The sequence below is a fragment of the Sturnira hondurensis genome, unplaced genomic scaffold (genome assembly GCF_014824575.4).
Source record: "Sturnira hondurensis isolate 20B ecotype Veracruz unplaced genomic scaffold, ASM1482457v3 Scaffold0022824, whole genome shotgun sequence".
Taxonomy (NCBI): domain Eukaryota; kingdom Metazoa; phylum Chordata; class Mammalia; order Chiroptera; family Phyllostomidae; genus Sturnira; species Sturnira hondurensis.
The window spans coordinates 49,176-71,913 of record NW_028095455.1 but is presented as its reverse complement, the minus strand read 5'-3'; the positions used below and the strand labels follow the sequence as shown (position 1 = coordinate 71,913).

At 41.8% G+C, this 22,738-nt stretch overlaps 1 protein-coding gene and 1 non-coding gene across 4 annotated transcripts in view; both read right to left on the bottom strand.

Annotated features, from left to right (window-relative positions):
- Positions 1-22,738, bottom strand: part of PDCD1LG2 (programmed cell death 1 ligand 2) — a 100,602-nt gene that overhangs the window by 66,574 nt on the left and 11,290 nt on the right. Inside the window, exon 1 of one of the 3 annotated variants that reach the window (XM_037036334.1) lies at positions 336-418. The exons of 1 other annotated variant lie outside the window; for it this stretch is intronic. The gene's annotated coding sequence lies outside the window, so the exon portion shown is untranslated. One more of the 3 variants, XM_037036333.1, reaches the window with a different exon arrangement.
- On the bottom strand, positions 4,059-4,129 carry LOC118980045 (small nucleolar RNA SNORD50). The gene has a single exon (XR_005065041.1). It is a non-coding gene; the product is annotated as a small nucleolar RNA SNORD50 (small nucleolar RNA).

Sequence of the window (22,738 nt, the reverse complement as noted above, 5' to 3'; positions counted from 1 at the left end):
TTACAAGACCAACACAAAGTACCAGAGAATGTCAACCCATTTGATACTCACTTCAGGGCTTGGCACTTGCTCCTCAGGCAAAGAAAAAGAAAACAGAAGTTGCTCTTTGCATCAGATTCCTTTTTAGATGCCAACTAAACAAACAGCCAAAAGAAAACAAAACATAAACAAAAAAACCCAGGTTGCCCCCTAGATCACTGCAACAACCAGTAATTCCAAGCCAGGATTCCTTCTAGCTGGCAGAGACACGCGAGGAACAAGGGCACGTAGGTAAAAGTCATCGGATAGTCCTCGTGGTCAGGAGCACATTAAACAAGAATAAATGACATCATTACCTTCTAACGTGGAACTGCTTTTAAGGAACTAGTTGAAGCCCAGCCTACTGAGTTTCGATTTTGCTTTCGGAATCGCTTTGAGGCAGGAGACAGCATAGGAAGAACTCGGGGAATGCGCTGCTGCTGCTGGTCAGCGTGACTCTAGTGTAGTTGCTGTGTAAGCTCCCCCGGGCTGTCACGAGTTCCTAAATGCTCTCAGAATCAGGTACATCTTTTGCCTTGGGCGGCAGTCCTCTCTCCTTCAAGAAAGGTATGGCTATTAACTTGTCATTGTTATGCAAAATATCTCCCCCGCTTCCTCCTTCCCCCAGTCAAGGTTTGTGGGACATATGCTCTGCTATTTTCAGGAGCCCCCTGCTCTGCACCCCATTTACTATAAGAGTTGCAGTCTGGAGGCAATTTTCCTGGTTCTTCTTTATCTGTTGATCAGCAAGTCAGATACCATCTCCACAAAAGCAGACCCCGTTTGGGCACAAAGTTTGGAGTCAGGCATTCCAGTTCCTGGAGTCACAGCTTTCCTCATGCATTACTTACTTAACCCTATCAACTATGGCTAAAATCTTTCACTCTTGAGTTCGCCTATCAATTTTACACGGAAAGAAACAGTTGTCATGGAGTAATCTTTTGTCAGTTGCACAGACACAGCCCCATTCTTGGCATTTAGGCAGTCACTCCCAATTGTAGCTACAAGTTTCAATGTTTCTTCTTTGAGGGATGGAGTAAAAACACTAAGAAGGAAGAAAGAAGAATGCTGCTTTTTCAGAAGAAAAACAGTTAGGCAGGTGACTTGGAGGCAACATGGAGAAAAGACAAGAAAACATTAAGGAGATGTGGTTAAGTACACACACTCTGTCTGAGCGTCAGAGTCCCATCTCTGCTGACTCCACTTCTACGAGCCCAGGGGGATTGTAGGGGAGTGTTATTGAAGATATTGGTGGTGTCCTGGCACCAGCTGTTACAGGCAAGTTTGGACCTCTGTTCTGTAAGACAAAGTTTATTTGGAAAGTTGCAGAGGTAACTGTAACCCCAGTTGGGCTGCACAGGCTCAGGAAACAAGTTACAAAAACCAAAAGAGGGCCCTTGGAGCTTAGAAGAGGGAAAGGACAAAGGTAGCATGTCTGGGGAGAAGAACAGAAGGAAGGGAAAGGCACAGCCATGCTCCTGAGAGGAGAGGAAAAGCCCACTGTGTCCTTTGTTGTAAAGATTTTCAAGGCTGGGTGTTCGGGGAGATTTTAGGGGAGGATCTCCATAGAATATTCACCAGCTTTATGCTGATGAGCCAAAGTGAGATTTATCCCCTGACTTCATTCTCAGGGGTGATTGGCTCAAAATACACCAGTTGGATTTTTGTTATCTTCTCCCTGAGTGGGTGATTTCAGCCATTTACCCTCTGGTTGGGAAGAGAAGTGTAAACCATTTATTTTTAAGTGTGCTTGGTGAGAGAAGATAAGATTTTGAGATTTACTAGATGACTGTAAACTGCTTGGCCATTGAATTATAGTGACCCCTCACCTATCTCGGGAGTTACGTTCCAGAGACCCTCTCGATAGGTGAGAATCTGAGAAGTAGTGGCGTTATATTTATTTTATTATTTATATATATTTTAAGGCTTTATAAACCCTTCCCACACTCCTATAAACCTTTCCCACTCTCTTATTAACCTTTCCCACACTGTTATAAACACTTCATATGCTCTTAAACACCTTCTACACTCTTAAACCTACATAATTTTAACAACATACAAAATTCTATATGGGTACTCACCAGTGAAGTATACAGTCATCCCTCGCTAAAAAACCCATGATACAGTGAAGCCGCAATAAGTGAACTGCGATATAGCAAGGGATGACTGTATCTCCATTTCCTTATTTCGTTTGTCCTAGCTTACCAGCTTACTTCATTAGAAATGAGACTGGTCATCTAGGTTCATATTCAAGTTGACCTTTCCTTGCCACCTGGTTTTAGTCTTACCACTGAAAAGCCCCTTTCTGTAGTGGAAACACAGAAGCCTGAGGAATGGGCACAGGTTTCTTGCAGAGCTCTGAGAGTTCAGTGTCTACAGAGCATCCCGCACTGCCCACCAGAGTGCCTGTTCCTCTTTGGCAGGGAGATATCCACGCCCTGTTCCCCTTCCCTATCCCATCTGCCGTATTTTGCCGTGTATAATGTGCACCTCTTTGCCCAAAATTTTGAGGGAAAAATAAGGATATGCATCTACATGAGTAGTACTAATTCTGTATCTATATAAATGTTTTTAATTGTTGTATTTGGGCTTATGTGTTAAAAGTGTCACTCTAGAAAGCAATAACAATGATTGTATGAACATAATACCCTGGAATACGATAATCGGTTTTGTTTCTAAATATAAATAAATAAATAACTGAATTAAAAAATTAAAATGAAAGGGTTTTTTCCCCTGAAAGTTTGGGTCAAAAATGTGGGTGTACATTATACACAGCAAATATGATAAGTTCCCTTGCCCCTCCTCACCTTCTTCACCTTTTCCTTTGGGTTCTTTCTTTAGGAGAAAATACTCAGTTTGGAACAAAAGTGCTCTTGCAACAAGACTCTAGGTGTTTTCACAACAGGGCCCAAATAAAACTCAGACTAGTGTCCTGCCTCGTGAATCTGTATGAAGATACAGATTGAGAAAATACTGGAGGGGGAGATACTGAGATGTTAGCAGGGGTATCTAGGTAGAGGACTTATAGGTGATTCTTTGGTTTCTTCTTCTTGCTTGTATTTTATTTTCTAATAAGTTTCCATGAACACAAATTATTTTTGTAAAGACATGGAAATAGTTTTTAAAAATCAGTAATGGAGTGTATAGTTATATTGCTAAACAACAGCAACAAGAAAACATTTATTCCATTGTGTAAATAAATGTACCATAGTTTTTTGATCCACTCGTTTACTGATGGGCACCTACGTTGCTTCCAGCTCTTGGCTATTGTAAATTGTGCTGCTATGAACATTGGTGTGCATAGGTTCTTTTGGATTGACGTTTCAGGGTTCTTAGGGTATAATCCCAGAAGTGGAATTGCTGAGTCAAATTTTTAGTTTTCTGAGGAAATTCCATGCTGTTTTCCACAGTGGCTGCACCAGTCTGCATTCCAAAGAACTTGGCAAATGACTATGTTTGTTTCTAATTTATTTAATTTAGATTTGTCCCCTTGATCATAAAAGATCACTGAGAGGCATAGCTAAATTGTGTGTGCGTGTGTGTGTTCATAAAAACAAGATGACAGTCTCAAAATGGAGTCAGTTATTAATGAAACAAAGAAACACACAAACAAAACATTGGAGTCAGTCAAGCTATGACTCCCAGCCACCAAATCCAGATTTGACTTCATTATAGTTTTGGCTTCCCCCAAATGGAATCTTAAACCAGCCAGTCACGAATTGCTTTTTGAGCACTAGTTAGATCATCTGCGTGCCAGACCCGCCATCCCCTTGACTTTAGGGCCTAAAGGAAAGTGGCCTTGTCCTAGACATTTGCTTTTTCGTCTGGTATAATCTCTTTGTTCCTGCTCCTTCCTGCCCAGGAGAATCTGTCATTTCTTACAGCGCCTCAGAGCCCCTTTCAATTTGCAAAATTGGATACTGCAGGATTCGTGAATAATTGAATAAAGCCAGTAAGATTTACTCAGTTGATTTAAAAAAATTTTTTCAGAACCTATTTAAAATTTATTTTTAAAAATGCTATTCTCATTACAATGGTCTATCTCAGAAGACAGATCCATATTAAGCTTTTTCAACAGAAGTTCAGGTTTAGGGTAGGATCATTGTAGACATGAATTTTGTTTTTAACAGTGTGTAGGATGACATTGATAACAGCAAACTGGAACTCAGGTCATAAATACTGTACTATATTAAATGTAGCAATGATCTTACCAGTGTATACAAGCAGTCTGCAATGCCCCCTCCATTTTATAGAAGAAAAAGTTGCTTAACCAGAATTACGCAGCTTAACCGGGATCACCTTGTGAGTACAAGGCAGAGGGGGGTAAGAACTACTCCAACCGTTTCTATACTTTCTTCCCGGAATAGTTTCCTCCAAATGCAATGTCATGCAATGTACATAATGCAATGCAATGTAATGTAAATGTTCACATAAAGCACCTAGAACAGCGTTTTCAACAAAGCAGGTGCTAAATCAGTGTTAACTATTTCAGGACCCCAAAATAAGTCCTCTCTTAGCCCTTATAGGAGGGAAAACAATAAAAAAAATCCACAGCACAGACTGAGAAAGAAATGCACCCAGGGTTCTGAAATATGGGCCAAAAGGAGGAGCTCAAGAAGGAGTGAGAACCACAAGGAGCTAGCAGTTTATCTAGAACTGTACTCAGCAACCTTCCCAAACATAGGAACCAAGGTTTTGATAGGCATTTATCTGGAATGGGATGATAAAGGGAAGGATGACAGACCCCCTCTCTGAAAAATGGGAATAAGGGATTCAGAGGTGGGAGCAAGTCATAGACAGCCAGAAGGGAGAGAGGTGAGAGGAGTCCACGTGGGGCCACCCTGAAAATTGCCCTCCCTTGAGTCATCGTCAGCCCATGCTAAGGATGGACTCTCCTTAACATAAGGGAAGGGAAGGTGTGAAAACAGAGTCGAGCCAGAGCCACTGTGGTGGTCATTTGTTTTTAAGAAGAAAGGAGGATGGGGTATAGTCCATTTCCTGAAAAGAAGTCAGATAAGAGGGTGGTTCATTGTAACACAAGTAGGTTGGTGTAAGCTACGGATTAGGTCTGATTCCTGCCCCAGCATCCCCCAGGTTACTGAATAGGAAAGAAATGACTGGGAAGATAGTACCGTGTTGAGAAAAAAAAGTTACTTTCATGTTTCATTAAGCTCTAATTCCTCAGGTGAATCCCCCAGGTGTAGGACTGGGTCAGGAAAGAGTAGGGGAAGGAAGGGAGTGAAAGATGTTGACCTGGTCCAGTGGCCTTTAACAATGAAAAATGAGAAAGGGATTCAAGTTAAGGAGGAAGTTCTGGGGGCCTGGAGGGAACCTATACTATCCTCTTTCCCTCGCATTCCTGGGTAGAGGAGGACGCTAGATAAACATCCTTGGAGTCTGAGAGTGTCCTTACATAGAGATGAATATCTGCTTCTTGCCTGAGTTTCTGAATGGGGGAGATTCACTGAAATATATCGGGGTGGGGGGGCGGTGAAGAGCTGTAGGGTTGTTTTTAGGGGTGAAGAAAACGGGGGGCACTCCAGCTCCCTGCGCCCTCAACAACCACTGAAGCCCCCAACAGTTTCTGTGGCTGCAGATGAAGCAGAGGAAGGGAAGTGTCCTGGGCCCTCATTGAGCCTCTGACTTCAGAGGAAGCAGATGGAGCCTGGGGCTACGCCCCTCCCCCACTCCAAGAGGGCAGAACCAAAAGTTTAGCCTGTTCTGGGAGAAGAATGAGGAGATCTTAAAAGGATACACGACTGGAATTTCAAATGGGACTGGGCTCTGGCAGTTCTCCAAAACGTCATGTATAGAGTTACTGTATGACCCAGCGTTCTACTTTGAGTTGTAGATCCAGGAGGGAAAAAACTGTCCCCACAAAAACTCGTACATGAATGGTTACAGCAGCATCATTCATAGTAGCCAAAAATAGAAAGGATTCAACTTTTCAGCAACTGATGAGTGAATGGACAAATACATTTTGGTGTCCCCATGGAGTGGAATATAATTCAGCCTTACAAAGGAATGAAGTACTGACACAGGCTACAATGTGGATTAACCTTGAAAACACTATGCTCAGTGAAAGAAGCCAGTCGAAAAGACCACATATTATATAATTCCATTGATATGAAATGTCCATATGGAATAGACAAATCTATAGAGACAGAAAATAATTATGGTTGCCTAGGACTGGAGGTATGTGGGGAGTTAGAGGGGGAATAATAAAGGGTATGGGGTTTTGTTTAGCATTTTCGGTGTGATGAAAATGTCTTTAAACCGTTGTCATTGCTGCATGACTGTGCATATACTGAAAACCACCGGACGATGCGCTTTAGATGGGTGTGTTGTAGGGTATGTGAATTAGGTCTCAAGAAGCTTTCAGGAAACACGGGACTGGACTGAGCCATAAGTGACCTGCACATTGTGAAACTGAGCTGAGACCATGATGAGTCACTCTCTTCCCCACAGGCTGGGAGGTTTAACAGAATATTGTTGACAAAGGGCACTAGAAAAGTAAAACGTCTCAATGAACTCAGTCTCCTCAACAAATTTGCCTGCTTAAGGATGGATGAGGCTCTGGAATCCTCAAACCTCAGAAGCAAGATAACACCAGCACCAGCTGCTTTCTTTGCCACCTCATGGAGCTATCTCTCCCTCTGCCTCTGCTTCTCTCTGCCTTCCTCACCTGGTGACCTCTCACTTCGGATTTCCTCATTCCTTCCCTCTTGTCTGAACCTCTTTCCCCCCCCTTGTTGATTTTGCTCTCCCTGAGTCTCTGCTGCCTCAACACCCCGTCTCCCATGATGAGTCTCATAACCTCCTAACTGCTTCTGCCTCGAGCATCTGATGGGCTGACTCAGTTTCCTGAAGCAGCCATATCCTGCATCATGAACCCACCTAGAAGTCGGCTGCTTTTTGGCCCACTGAGCAGGTGGGGGAGGTGGGTCACACAGAATGAAACCTGGCTTTCTAGGGTGCCCTCCCGGACAAAAGGAGAAGGCAGGGAAATTCTCTCAGAAAGGGGACAGGTACTCTGAAACTTGACTCAAAGAGGTAGTGGGGAGGAAGCAGAGACCTCTGACCAGGGCCTAGGCCTGGTCGACAGCCCCGGGCTGGAGCTGCAGTTCAGATTCTCATGAAAAATTCTGACATTGCAGCTGCTCTTCTGGTTTAGAGCACAAGATCAGGCATCTGTCCCCTCCTCCCCATCCAAGATAAAAAGATACCTTTGTGTCTTGTTAGGACACAATGATCCACTTCTTCTCTGGAAACTTCTCCAGATGATAAAAATTGGTTTTGAGTGGCCATATCTGTGCTCTGTCACCTTACTTCCAAACCCCCTTGGGCATTTGACCCCAAGCCTACCCGATTCTTTTCCTCCGGACATTTGAAGTAGATCTAAGAGATAGCAAGTTAGTGACTTCATGTGAAAGAAGATATAGAATATAACTGTGGAAGCCGATGTGTATGTGGAAAGGCAGAGAGCATTTTTAACCATGTAGTCCAGAGAAGTAAATGAAGAAAGAAGCAAACAAGAGAGAGACAACCTCAACTGGCATCCTGGTCCTTGTTCTAGTCCCTTCCACACTCTGAGTTGTGGTCTTAGCCTCAGATTTGGCTAGATACCTCTGTAGAATTATGTTTTCTGTCCAAGTGGGTCTCTGTTCCCTCAGACAGTTCTGAAACACACACACACACAAAATGTATAAGTGCCTGAGATGTGCCTACTGCTTAATGCTGACTCAGGCTTGACCTCATTTTTCAGGTAGCTGGGGGACAAGGACAAGGCAGACCTAGGGCACTAAATCATCTACATGCTCCCCAAGGTCTCTTCTTTTTCCTGATCCTGGCTCATCTCTCTTGGACCCAGACACCTGGACTGACTGTAATATGAACCTGGTATAGTCCCAGCAACTTGGAACCAAAGGATCCATTCCCAGATCCAGCCCAAAATTCTGCACCCAATGCCAGTGTCTGTGTGGGGGGGGTGGATTTTTCTCATACCACCAATGAAGCAACTTTTGGACACCAGCTGTGTGTCTCACAATTCTACTCAATTCTGACATTATCTTTCTGGAAATAGAATCAGATTCCACAGGTTGAGGATTCAGACCAACATGGCTGCCTTCCACTTCAGATGTCAATTACAAGTCCAGACTGTGATCTGTGCTTCTGATTGACCAGCTACAGACAGAAGCTTTCCACAGCCCCGCCCTTGTGTTTGATTAATTTTCTACAGCTGCTCACAGAACTCAGGAAAACCATTTCCTTACGAGAGTACTGGTTTGTTAAAAAGGGTAGTAAAGGATTGGAATCACCAGCCAGATGAAGAGACATGTGGGGCAACCTCCCAAACCAAAGTGCTTCCCACACAGTGAAGACTGGGCCCAGCACAGTGGCACATGGAAGTGTTCTCACCCCCCAACCTGGAAGCTCTCTGAACCCTTTCAGGTTCTTATGGAGGCTTCACTAACAGCTCTGACTGATTAAATCACTGGCCACTGGTCACTGATTCAACCTCCAGCCCTGATGCCCTCCCTGGAGGTCAGGGGGGTGGGACTGAAAGTTCCAACCCTTTAATCTCATGGTTGGTTCTTTCAGCAACCAGTCCCCTACCTTAGGTGTGTCCAGCTGTGCTACCTCATTAAAAGAATGAAAAGCACCTTTACACCTCTCAACCTTTAGGAAATTCCAAGGGTTTTAAGAGCTTCATACCAGAAATGAAGACCAAAAAAACAAATATATATGTCTTATTATAAAGCATAGTATCATGCCCTGGCCAGGTGGCTCAGGTGGATGGAGTGGCCTGCTGCACACCAAAAGCTTTTGGGTTCAGTCCTCGGTCAGGGGGTCAGGGTGTGTACAGGAGGCAACTGATCAATGTTTCTTTCACATTGATGTTTCTCTCCCCCTCCTCTGAAATCAATAAACATATCCTCAAGTGAGGATTAAAAAAATAAAAAGTAAATCACAATATTATATAGCTGCTTTACCCAGGGACTCTGTAACCAGGACTGATGAGGACAACAACACGTTCCCAGGACTAAATGAAGAGGGGAATCTACCTCCTGAAGCCTGAACCAGTGTCCTCTGGCCTTCAGATTTGGGGAAGCAGACGCATTGCTGGGTCCAAATGGAGGGGACGCCAGAACGCGATCTCAGGTGAGAGAAATCCGCAGTTCTCACGCGGATTCAGATGAGGTTTCGTCTCCTCAGATACAGTCCGTAGCAGAAGAAAAAAGCAGTCTTGTGTTGTGGAGTCAGATAAGTGGTTCTCAAACCTGCCTGCACCTCAGAACCCCCTGGGGAACTTTAAAACCAGAGAAACATCTAGGCAGTACCCCAGACAGCATGATTCAAAATCTCCATGGGTGGAGTCCAGACATCTGCATTTTTTTAAACTCTGATCAGGTGGTTCTGAAGTAACATGCCCTAATTGGTAGCTCAGCCTTTGGGAATCCCTGGGTTTGATAACACTGGTCATATTGATCCTTACATAGAAAAATGAGTAAAAGGGAGAAAGGGAAGGAGAGAACCCAAAGACAAATAGTGGTATTTCAACATGGCCTTACGTTGGTGGTAAAATGCCTGAACTGAGAAAGGAAGTTTGACATTTTACAATTTATACAGAATGCCAAGAATTTCTTGAAGTAACATAAAATAGGGCCTCCTTGTCCTTTTTGCTTGAGTGATATGTGTGACCTCCAAAGGGGTCACATACTAAACCTGAAAGCTTAGGGGAGGCCTGCATAGTGGTGTTAGGGGGTAAAGAACCGGGGTCTCCTGAAGATAGCAGAAGGTATCCCCCACAATTCTTGACTGGAGGAGGGTGGAAGTGGATGATACAGCATTTAAGATACTTTGCATAACAATGGCAAGTTAATAGCTGTGCCTTTCCTGAAGGGAAGAGGGTGATAGGTGTACGTCACCCAGGCCCAGTCTGCTCAGTTACAGTGGGACGTGCAAACTCAGAGACCTAAAGTAAACAAATATAAGGTTGCCTGAACATAAAAATTTCTAACTAAAAGTGGGCCACGGTGGTAGTCACAACTTAGGCAAGGAATTGTGGCAATGCTAACAAAGAAGCACCTGCCTTTGACCCAGCAATCCCACTTCTAGAAGTCTACCTTGAAGATATACCTCCAACAGTACAAAAGTATAAAAGCAAAGGTTATTCATTGTAGCACTGTTTATAATAGTAACTATTGGAAATAATAAGTGCCCGTGGTAGGCAGAATAGCCTTCCCACCCCCGTGAGAAATCCATATCCTGAACCTGGGGATACATCAACTTAATGGAAGAAAAGGACTTTGCAGGTGTGGTTAACTAAAGGATTTTGAGATGGGGAGATTGTCTGGAATTACCCAGATGGGCCAAATGTAATCCAAAAGGTCCCTTTAAGTGAAAGATAGAGGCAAGAGAGTCAGAGTTAGAGACACATGAAGATGCTACACTGTTGGCTTAGACAAGGAGGAACGGAACATGAGCCAAGGAATTCAGGGGGCCTCCAAGAAATGCTTCTCACTATCTGAGAAAGAACTTGCAAATAAAGAAAGGGGAAGGACTGGGAGGAAATATCATACTGGGTTGGAATCAGAGGTATCAGTATGAACTCATAGTTTAGCATACAGGTTGGGTCAAAAGTAGGTTACGGTTGTGAGTATGCAAGCCACAGAGTTTATTCTTGCATTATTTATTAATTATATTACTTTTGATAAATAACTGTAAACCTACTTTTGACCCCACCCTATATATATACTTACAGGTAGACATAGCACAGGTATGAGTTACCTGCATAGCATGGTTATTCAAGGACACACATGTCCTTGCCGAGAAGATCTGGGAACAAGGGACAAAGCAATGAGCAAAACTAGAGCCCAGAAACTGATTTCTAAATGCCATTTTCTAGCAAAAGGAATCAGAACCCCTTGAATAAGTGGTTAATTCCAGGCCTGGGGCAGGGCAAATATATGTGAATATCTTAAGACAACAGAAAATGAGCAAGTATTCAATAAAAGATGGAGTGTGTCAAAAGGACATAGGAGCCAACTGGAAGGAGATCCCAATAGCCAAAATAATTTAAGCCATAAAATAAATGATGGTGGTACTAGACTATAACCATAGATTATAATGTCCATGACACCATATTCATGTAAAAATTTAAATAAATAAATATATAAAACAATAAAATATTTCAATGAACAAATATAGATGAAATGAAGGAGATAAAAAATCATGATTAGGCAACCACCACAGTAACAATTGTTGCATGTAAGACCCCACCAATGGATACCAAAATGAGTGGGCAAAAGATTAAGAAAAGCAAGATATTGACAGTCTCAAAGTATTTACCCAAATATATTTACCAGTTAAAAAAGAAAAAACTGTAACTTTACAGTGAAGGAAACTGGTGGACACCACCTTAACCGAGAGATCAAGACTGATATCACCAGAAATACATCATGCAAAATATTATCTGGGGTCTTTGATGTGATGCAATGACAAAAACACAGTAGCATTCTGTGGCTTAAGAACAATATGCCAAAAAACCCCCACAATCTCAAACTAATCATGAGAAAACACTGGAGAGACCCAAAATGAGAGAACTTCTAAATAACTGACCAGTACTTATCAAAAGTACCCATTGTGAAAGCCAAGGAAAGAATGAGGAACATCGCAGACTGGAGGAAACTAGTGAGACACAACAATTAACTGCAATATAAGATCTTGGGTTGGATCCTGAAACATAAAAGGGACAGTATGAGAACAACTCGTGAAGTTCCAGGAAGCTCAGTGATTTAGTTAGTAGTATTATACTGATGCTGAATTCCTGGTTTTGATCACTATAAATTGTTAGCATCAGCTGAACAAGGCTACCCATAAACTTTCTGCACTAGTTTTGCAACTTTTCTGCAAACCTAAAATTATTTCAACTAAAACATTTCTTAAAATGTAGATTCATTATTACTCGGCATTTAGTAAATTTATTCAAGAATAAAGACACTTGGGATTTGCCCCCTTATGTTAAATATTAAAGATTCTTATACAGGCTACTCTTTCTCTCCCCGCTGCCCTATAGTCTTAATTGTCTTAGGGAAGAAAACAAAGTGGAAACAAGACACATGTAGAAGTCTAAAAATTTAACAGCAGCCTGCCTGAAATCCTTTTACGAAAAACGTGGGGTACATGTGCATGTGTACATATTATGAAGATTTCTAGGGAAAACAAATAATTGTTAGAGCTACACTATAATCTCTTAATAGTTTTGTGCCCCAACTCTATATACACTAAACATTCAGTAAATGCTCTACTGAGTTAAAAAATAAGGTACCGTTCTTGCTGAGGCAATGATGAACTGAATATGAATTAAAATTCACCCTGTTCAGATTTATGAAAATAGAGTTATAGTTGAGGGAGGAAAAGAAAAAGAAAATCGTCCTGCCAGTCTGTAATTGGATTTGTTGGTCTCACTGAAGTTTGTGGACAAACCTAACACCAGTGTGGGCCCCTTGGAGGATGGAGTGTGGAGAGGGTCCTGGGCCCACTGTTAGCAAGGAGGGCTGGGAGCAGAGGTTCAACGTGGGGACTTGACCTTTCTTTATCATTTGTTTACCTTTGCAGAAGTAAGTGCCTATGGCACCGACAACCTTTCTTAATTATTTTATTTACATTTCCTACCATGCCTCAACCTATAGTATATACAGAACACTAAGTCTGAAGAGTTTTGTCATTAACTCCTCAAAGTATTTCCAGACATGTTAAGACTTGCCCCCCACCTTTAAAGAGACTTGCCGAACGTTTTTANGTGGGGGCTTGACCTTTCTTTATCATTTGTTTACCTTTGTAGAAGTAAGTGCCTATGACACCAACAACCTTTCTTAATTATTTTATTTACATTTCCTACCATGCCTCAACCTATAGTATATACAGAACACTAAATCTGAAGAGTTTTGTCATTAACTCCTCAAGGTGTTTCCAAACATGTTAAGACTTGCCCCCCACCTTTAAAGAGACTTGCCGAACGTTTTTAGCAGCCTCCTTAAAAACCAAGTGACTCATTATATTCTTGGCAAGTAGACCCAGTGCTTCACGATGCAGTTAAATGAACTTATTTTCATCTATTCCAACTTTGGTAGAGAAAGATACCAGCAGGCTGGTACTGTTTTGAATATTTTGGTGGTTCCTCAGTAAGTTAACATGAAATTATTACATGATTGTGCAATGCCACTCCTTAGTATATACTCAAAAGAACTGAAAAGCAAGTGTTCAAACAAAAATCAGTCCAAGAATTTCCATGACAACACTATTCTGAATAAGCAAAAGGTGAAAAGAACCTTAATCTCTACAAACCAATGAATGGGTAAATAAAGTGGTATATCCATACAATGTGATGTTATTTAGCCATAGATAGGAATAGAAACTGACACATGCTACAATATAGATGGACCTTGGAAAGATTATGCCATGCGAAAGAAGTCAGACACAAAAGACCTTATGTTATATGAATCCATGTATGTAAAATGCCTGGAACAGGCAAATTCACAGAAACAGAAAGCAGATTCCTGGTTGCCAGTTCCTGGGGGAAGAGGAAGGATGGGAGGTGACTGCTTAATGGGTACAGAGTTTCCTCTTGGGCTGATGATAATGTTAATGGAATTTAATAGTGGGGATGGTTGCACAACAGTGTATATACAATAAATGCCACTGAATCGCACACTTTAAAATGGTAAATTTTACATTATCTGGGTTTTACCAAAATAAAAAACAACTGAACCTCAGGAGAATGATTCCTGGTGCGGGACAGGGGGTGGCGACCAGCAGGCAGTGAGGATGGGAAGATGACTGGGATGGCAGGCAAGAGAGCTAGGTCATTGTAGCCTTCCTTGTAGGTGAACTTGTGTTGGTCATTCCACCCTACTGTGAGTGAACTTGTGTTGGGCATTCTACCTCCTTACTCAAGGCACGTCCTGGGTGAGTCCCCTGACACTTCCAGTTCTTGAACCAACTCCAGGCTGCTTATCCCACTACCTGCAGATACAGAGTTGCCTGCTTTCCTCTCCTCTTCACTGCCTGCTCTAATCCTGGGGTTCCCTTTCACCACAAGACTGCCTAGAAAGCCAACACTGTACTATCTTGCCTTACTTATTCTATTTACCCTTTTTATTCAGGTGCTATATATTGAGGAAAAGAGCCCAAGATCACAGTAGGCTAAAGGTATTAGTACACATGCTGTTCAGTTGGAATTTTTAAAAATCTCCTCTTTGAAGAACTGAAAAGACATGTTGTCTTCCACGGGCTCTGGGATGTGAGGTCAATTCCAGCCCAGCTTTAGCTGTTTGGGTTCACTCAACACGTCTGGAGGAACCCAGAGATAGCTTCAGGGGTATTGTGAGGCTATAATTCTTGAGTGTAGTGATGGGTTCATTGTTGTTCATTTTATTATGCTTCAGAAGTTATAACTATAGTCTCTTATATGTATCAAATAATTCATGATACTTTTTTTTTCAAAAAGAAGAGTAGCTTAAACCCTAAGAGTGAGGCTAGAAGTTTAATTCCTTTACATGGGGAACATTCAAGGACACACCTGATCCTCCCTCATGGCTGCGGATGAGTATGTTTCTCTCTAGGCTTTCCCAGGCAGGTTCAGAACTCAGGCAGCTAGCTTTAGGGTTGGAAAGCTGCTTCAACCATGTTGATCTGTATTCTCTTTGTCTCCTTCCTTGAAATCAGAGAATTCATCTTAACCTGCACATATGTTGAGAGAATCAGTCAGCATGGACGCTGAGCATTCCTATACTTTTCTGCTTGATGGGCCGAGGAGCAGACCCTGACACCTCCTCCTTGGGGCCATTTCTCAGGGTTGTGTTTGCATTGAGCCCCCTGAGGGGTGAAGTAACCTCTTACCAAAGAGCAGCCTCGCTGACCACTCACCATCAAAGTGGTAGATTCCACAGCTCACTGTTCCTCAGTTAAGTCACCAACCTGCTGCATCCACCTCAGCGTCCAACTAGGCCTATCTGCACGCCCTCCACGGGACTTCGGGGCACACAGAAAACATCTCATGCTCATCAGAAGCCTGCTGGTGCTGCTTGCTGCCCAGAGCAACAAGGTCTTCTGCCTGCATCCCAGAAACAGTAATAGGCTAACTCGTTATCTTGCGAATAGGGTGAAATCCCAGACCCTTCACAGTGCCTGCCTGTGATGGTGCCCAAGCTGAGATGCTGACGGGGGTATGGCACCCTGACAGGGCAAGGACAAGAGCCCTCACAGGAGAGTTACTGGAAACAAGAAGACTTCCTGTGAGCAGGCAGAAAATGCTCTCACCTAGGTGGTGGTGAGGGTGCCAGGGGAGAGTAGGGTCTCTCACTCTCCTCTCTGTTCAATGAGGCTGAGCTACGAAAGGCAGGGTCAAAACAGGTCACCCAGGTGGTACCTTGGTTGTGGCACATTCTCCTGTGGGTGGAGAGAGAAGAATAGGACCAGGACAATGCAGCCTCAACTCCATACCTCAGCCCAAAGGTACACAGAGTGGCTGTGGCTGATGGGTCAAGGGGTCTCCAAAGCTGAAATAATGGCATCAGCAGTGAGGTCACAGAACTTTGGGCAGGCTAAAAACATTGGAAAGTTATTGTTGAGCCTGGTGGTGGGAGGCCTGTGAAACAGAGGGTAATAAATTCAAAAGCTAGCTGACTGGCACCAAGCTGTCTTTCTTCCAACTTCAATTGCTTTAGCAAAGAAAACTGAGTGTTCTGGGGCACTTCAGGCAGGGGAGGGGAGGGACTCAAATGTTTATGTCTCTCTTAGATGTAGGTACCCAAATCTGCTTATTCCCATGCAGATGGAGTGTGAGCTAAGCCCTAGGTTGGCCCAGATTGCTGGGAATATAGGTTTGGATGAGAAAGGGCCTGGGCCGCTTACTATACCTTACAAGCTCTGGGGAGGCCTGCATAGTGGTCTGACCAACTCAGAGACCAGAAATAACCACATAGGACAGACTGAATGTACGAATTCCTAACTAAAAACAGGCCATGGTGTTAGTCACGTACTAGGCCAGTATCTTCCTTGACAAAGGTCAGTCTTTGCCTTAATTGAGCCTTCCTGTCGTCTTTTTGCATCTAAGATAACATACCTTTGAGTATTCAGAGTAACCATCCCTTTCAGACCCCACAGGACATACCCACCTCAGAACCCCTCATTGTCCCCTGGTTTCCTGTACCCCCATCACTATGTGCTATAAATGTTAATTATTAACTACCCTATATCCACCAAGGTAGGTCTCTGCATTTTGCTTTTTATCCAATGCCCCAGATTTCTTCACTTTGCTTTCTCCTTCTCTTTCAATTAAGCACCAATGGATTTCACTTAACCCTACTTACATCTCCTTTTTTCATTCTAATGTGTAAAATACACTGCAAAACTGCCATACATGGAGTACTTTTCTCAATTTGTTGAGATTTGGCTTCCAGATAATTGTCCTCATTTTGGCTCAAATGAACTCATAAAAATTCTCTACTGATTTGGACATTTTTTAGGTAGACACATATAAGAATGAGCGATTTTTTAATGTAATGGCAATTCTTCTCTAAACTTGTTGCTAGATGTGGTAGAAAATAGAAAATAAAAAATAAAGAAATTAATGTATAAGTATTGTTTTCATTAACTCTTCCTGTGGAATAATAAGGCATGTGGCTTTAATTTCCAGTTAAACTCCACAAATGACATTTATTAACTGAACATGTTATTTCCCAGGCACTGGAATGCAGAATCACACAAGACGTTGTCTCTGCTTTGACGTGCTCATGTCCAGTGTGGAGGGATGGCAAAGGAACAGAATTATTGTATAAGCTGGGGCATGGAGATGCAGAAAATGACCACTGTCTTCCCGCCACTCTGAGGACAATCGCACTGGGTTAGTAGGGGCCAGTCTCTCAGCCTGAGACAAGATGTTGGTAATGAAAGTGGGGCAAATATAAGCACCATGAAATAAGTTGCTACTATGTCCAGGTATGGAGTAGAGAGTGGACGAATTAATCCTAAATTGGGTGGCCTAACAAGGCTTCCCTGTTTTACAAAAGAGACACGGGAGCTTCGAGGGGTTAAGTAAATAGGTGGCCAGTGGTTCAGCTTTAGAGCTTTTGGGAAGGGCAAGGAGAAGGGTATAAACTCCTGCTTTCATCACTCCCTCACCCGCTTCCACACCTCCCTGAGGTAAGGATAAGGTGAACTGCATGTGGAACAGCACAGAGGCCACAATCAGAGACCTCTGTCCAAATCTCTGTTTCAGCTTTTAGCAGCTCTGAGATCTTCAACTAATAACTTTCTCTTGATGCCTGTTTCATCTGTAAAACAGGGGTCACAAAAGACTTGCCTCAGCATTGTCATATAAATGATCTGAGACATGGAAGGTGCTTCAAACAGGGCCTGTTGGCATGTAGTATGTGTTCAAGAAATTTTAATTGCTATAACCTGATTGGTGTGGCCAATACAAGATTACACTCCCAAAACATGATTAAAATCTAGCTCAAAGAAGGGGATAAATGGTGATGGAAAGGGACTTGACTTGGAGTGGCAAATACACAATGCAATCTACAGATGATTTACTATAAAGTTGAAACCAATATAATTTTATTAACCAATGTCACACAATAAATTCAATAAAAAGTAAAAAAACCCCACAAACCTAAACACCTAGCTCATTTTCTTCTCAGAATTAAAATGTAAAAAGCTTAGTTTTTTTTCAGATTAAAATGACACTATATTATTATAAAATTATTTTTAAATTAGAAAAAAAGAAAACCAAAAATGATCCAAATAACTAACCCTAGAGATAACTGTTATTAATATTACAGTGAACATAATTATCTGTAGGTCTCTGGATACAGTGCAACTTTAATTTAAAGTGACATTATATTGTCCTGGCCGGTGTGGCTCAGTGGGTTGGGCATTATCCTGCAAACTGATAGGTTGCTGGCAAGGTTCCCAGTCAGAACACATACTTATAATGCAGGGCTCAGTCCCCAGCTGGGGGTGTGCGAGAGGCAACTAATCGATGTTCACACATCAATTTTTCTTTCCCTTTCTTTCTCCCTCCCTTCCCCCTTCTCTAAACATAAATAAATAAGTAAATCTTAAAGAAATAAGGAATAAAGTGTCATTGTATCAGAATGCTGCTCACTGAACTGCTTTTATCACTCATCAAAGATATTGTGGGCATCTTTCCATGTAAATAATTATAGACCCCATGATTATTTATAAATACTAATTAGTATATCATTGTATGGTTATACCATAATTTATTGAAGCCATCCCCTAGTGATGGCCACTTAGATTATTTCCAATATTTTTGATATTATAAGATAATAGCACCATAAATGACCCTGTATAACTGGTTCTGAACCCTGGTCAAATTATTTCCTTGGAAAAAGTTGCTGTAAGTGGACTCTCTGGATCAAAGGGTGTGCACCTGAAGACCCATGTTCCTGTAGAGTAAGTCATATTGTGGGGAAATAGACTGGTTAGTCAGCTGAGGCTCGACAGGCCTCAGATAAATTTGGCTTTTGCAGGAACTCAAGATCTAATTGTGGCAGGGTAACTAAGCGAATGATCAGTTTGTGGAGGGCAAATAGTTGGAGCCTCTCCCTGACAACAGATTTGATTATGTTCCTATGCTGGCAGGTAATTTTTCAGGCCTGAGAAGGGGCTCCGTGGGAGAATTGTCTGACCTCTTCGTTAGATCACCAGTGCCCTACAACTTCTCTGAATATCTAGCTTTTCTAGGAAATCAGGTTAAGGAAGTTCAACTGGCTGAAAATGTTACTTAACTTTTGAGGAACCTGATAAAGATATAATGTACCAGGGAATTTTGCTGTAATGAGGCTTGGGGAAGATTTTTTCTGGCCCCAGAGTTTCCTCATTCCTTGGCCTGTGATCCTGAGCATTTTCCTTAGCAAATAAAGCTGGAATATGAGGCAACCTAAGAGTGGTGGCCATGACACCAGCACCTTCTATTGGCTGGAAAGTGATGAAAGATGAATAGAGAATGCAGAGGCTTTCTGCATTGGACACAGGCTTGGCCAATTTGCTGGCTCCTGTCATAGGCGGGGGAAGGTGAGGAAGTACCTGGCCCCACACCCTGAACTTGAGGTCAGCTGTGCTACACATTTCACTCCAGCCTCCCTTCCTGATGCTGTTCTGGGGTGGAACATTCTATTACACAGATCGATGTGGGAGAAGAGTGACCAGGAGGGATTAGTGGAATGTGCAGTCTATTCTTACTTGCAGCAATTATCTTTTAAAATTATTGTTGACACTATTACAGATGCCCCCTGTCTCCCCTTTATAAGAGGTAGGTTATACTCATTGGGCCTATTTTATAAATAGGAAAACTGAGGCAAAGAGAGAGTAGACAATTTGCTGAAGATTTACATGCTGAATAAATAACAGAACTGATATTTAACCCCCATCACCTGGCTCTGGGTTTCCTTTGTTTACTATTGCTTCTCTTAATGTCTGTAATAATGAGATCTGTGATTTTATCTCCAACCAGACATTCTTGAAATAATCATGAAAAAAATAATAAATGTATGTATCAGGAGTAACCTTAGAGAAGCTAATGGAAGTTTTAAAGCCTGTTGTAAAAAGTGAAACCTCTTTAGATGATCAAAAACTGATCAACAAGAAGACTGAATGAATCCTCTCCAGATCTGGAAATGGGAAAGAAAACAACTTCTTCAGTGGCAGAACCCTGGGGATTCTTGCTAGGGGATTTATGACATTATCTGACAGTGACATGCTTTGCATTAAAAGTAGAAGATAGGTGAGCATCTTTGCTTTTACTCTTTGTCAACTCTAGTTCTTTTACTTTTCCCTCCCCGCTTCTTCTCTCCCTTCCTCGTAGGCTGCAACTGCTTTGTAATCAATAGACATGCACAGAATTCATCTCTCTTGTATGCAGATGTTTTCTCTGTGTGTATATATCTATATCTCTATCTATGTCTATTTTATACATGCACATTTATTTCCACAAATGGTTAATTTTCTAGAAATATTATTAAGTAATCAGAGTTAATAAACATTTTACTCCATGTAATATATGTCCAAGTTTGTGAAATTACAACCTGACTCCTGAAGAAAAGAGTTGGGTCAAATGAGGTACTAAAGATTGCCAGAGGCCCAGTCAGAAGGCCCAGTCTTGGTATGATAGTAAGAAGGAAGAGATGGGGATGCCTGAGAAAGTGACCAGGGTGGATAAGCCATCATGCAGTGGCTGAAAAGAAAAGAAACTGGGAGGGTTGGGAGGACTGGCCTGAAGAAGGGAGCAGCACATTTCTGCCATGGGTGTCACAGCCAGGATGTTCACTCCTTGTCCACATCTGTAGCTGGGAGGCAATACCCCTTCTTTCTCAGCAGGAGAGTTTAAGGATAATCATCATATTTTAACTTGGCACCAGCCCACTTGCAAAAGACATTTGTTATGTTTTTTCTTTTCAATAGATGCATGCATGCATATATTTGTGTATGTGTGAAGTTATTCATTTCCAGTAAATTCTTGAAGGTCAAACCAGAGAATTTTCATAACCATCCTGATTTGAGTAAGTAGTCTCCTGCCTTACTTCACCCTCTCCACACTCACCTATTGGCCCCCAGTTGTAATTCTTCTCTTCATAGCAAACAGGCTCAAGACTTCCCTGAGTGTTCACAGAATTTCCCAGTGTCTTCCTTTCACTCAATCCTTAAGAAATACCAAAAAGAAACTTCTTTCAGAGCTTCATGACCTACATTCATAAATTGTTCTTAGTAGCAATTTGGGTTCTGTGGACCCACTTTCTCTAAAAGTCCCAACTGTCTTCACAACTTAATCATCTTAATTAATCCACCCAGAATCACCAACCCCCTAGGAAAACAACAAGAAATAATATTTCTTCTCTCTAGACAATATAATAAAATTATTTTTGGAATGAAGAGGGATCTATATCCTTGGATTCAATGACTATCCAGGATATTGAGAAAGGATTTAAGGCTGTCAACAGTATTTTAGATGAAGCAGAGGATCAAATAAGCAGTTTGGAAAATACCATAGCAGATAACACCCAATCAAAATAGCAAAAAGAAAACAGAATTCAAAAAAATAAGAATAGCTAAAGGGCCTCTGGGATAACATCAAACATGACAACATTCAAATCATAGGGGTACAAGAAGGAAAAAGAAGAGAACAAGAAATTGAAAACCTACTACTCAGTGGTAAAAAAAGAAGGAAATCTTAACATTATGGATGGACCTAGAGGGTATTACACCAAGTGAAATAAGCCAGTCAGAGAAGATCAAATACCACACAATTTCACTTATATGTGGAATCTAGTGAGTAAAGTAAATAAATAAGCAAACAAAATAAAAACATTCATAGATACAGAGAACAGACTGACAACTGTCAGAGGGGAGGGGAGTTGGGCAGCTGGGTAAAATAGGTGAAGTGATTAAGAAAAATAAGACATTCACAGACACAAACAATAGTATACAGATTATCAGAGAAAAGGGGGGCTGGAGGCAGGTAGAAAAGGATAAAGGAGGGATAAATTGTAATGGAAAAAGACTTGACTCGGGGTAGGAACATACAATAAAATATAGAGATGATGTATTATAGAATTGTACACTTGAAACCTATATAATTTTACTTACCAATGAAATCACAATACATTCAGTAAATATATTAAAATATTAAAAATAAATAAATGCTACTTAAAAAAATAATAATGTAAAACTTCCCTAACCTGGCAAAAAAAATAGACATACAACCCCATGAAGCACACAGTTCCAAACAAGATGAACCGGAAAAGGGCCACACTAAGACACATCATTATTAAAGTGCCAAAGGTTAAAGACAAAGACAGATCTTAAAAGCAGCAAAAGAAAAGCAGTTAGTTACATACAAGATAGCTCCTGTGAGACTATCACTGGATTTCTCAGAAGAAACTTTGCAGGCCAGAAAGGACTGGCACAAAATATTCAAAGTGATGAAAATCAAGGACCTATAACCAAGATTCCTCTACCCAGCAAAGCCATCATTTACTATCAAAGGACAGATAAAGGGCTTCCCAGACAAGAAAAAGCTGAAGGAGTTCATCACCACAAATCAGTAGTATAAGAAATGTTAAAGGGTCTTCTTTAAGAAGAAGGAAAAAAGATAAATATATAAATAATAAAATAACAATAACTATATATCTATCAATAATTATTTTAAATGTAAAAAATTAAATGATCCAATAAAAAGACAAGATGGCTAAATAGATAATGAGACCCTTACATATGTTATCTACAACAGAATCAAGATCAAGACACACACAGACTGACTTCTGCCAAGATGGAGGCATAGGTGGAAACACTGTGCCTTCTCCCACAACCAAGTTTGAATACAACAAAGGTTTGGAGAAACAAAGACACAACCAAAGGACAGAAAATTGAATTATACGGAAGTCCAACTACATCTAACCGTTCAACGGGGACGGTAAGAGGGGCGGAGCCAGCGAGCAGGGTCGGGCAGGACAGGGCCCCTGACCCAGGCGCGCAGGCAGACTGGAACCAGTTGGGGTGCCGGGCAGACCGCGGGCGTATATTCACGCATAGTGAGACAGACCACGCAGGCCCCAGGGGGCGAGGGCTGACGGCGGTGGCACACTCGCATGCAGTGGGACAAAATGCGTGGGCCCGGTGACGGCAGCAACTG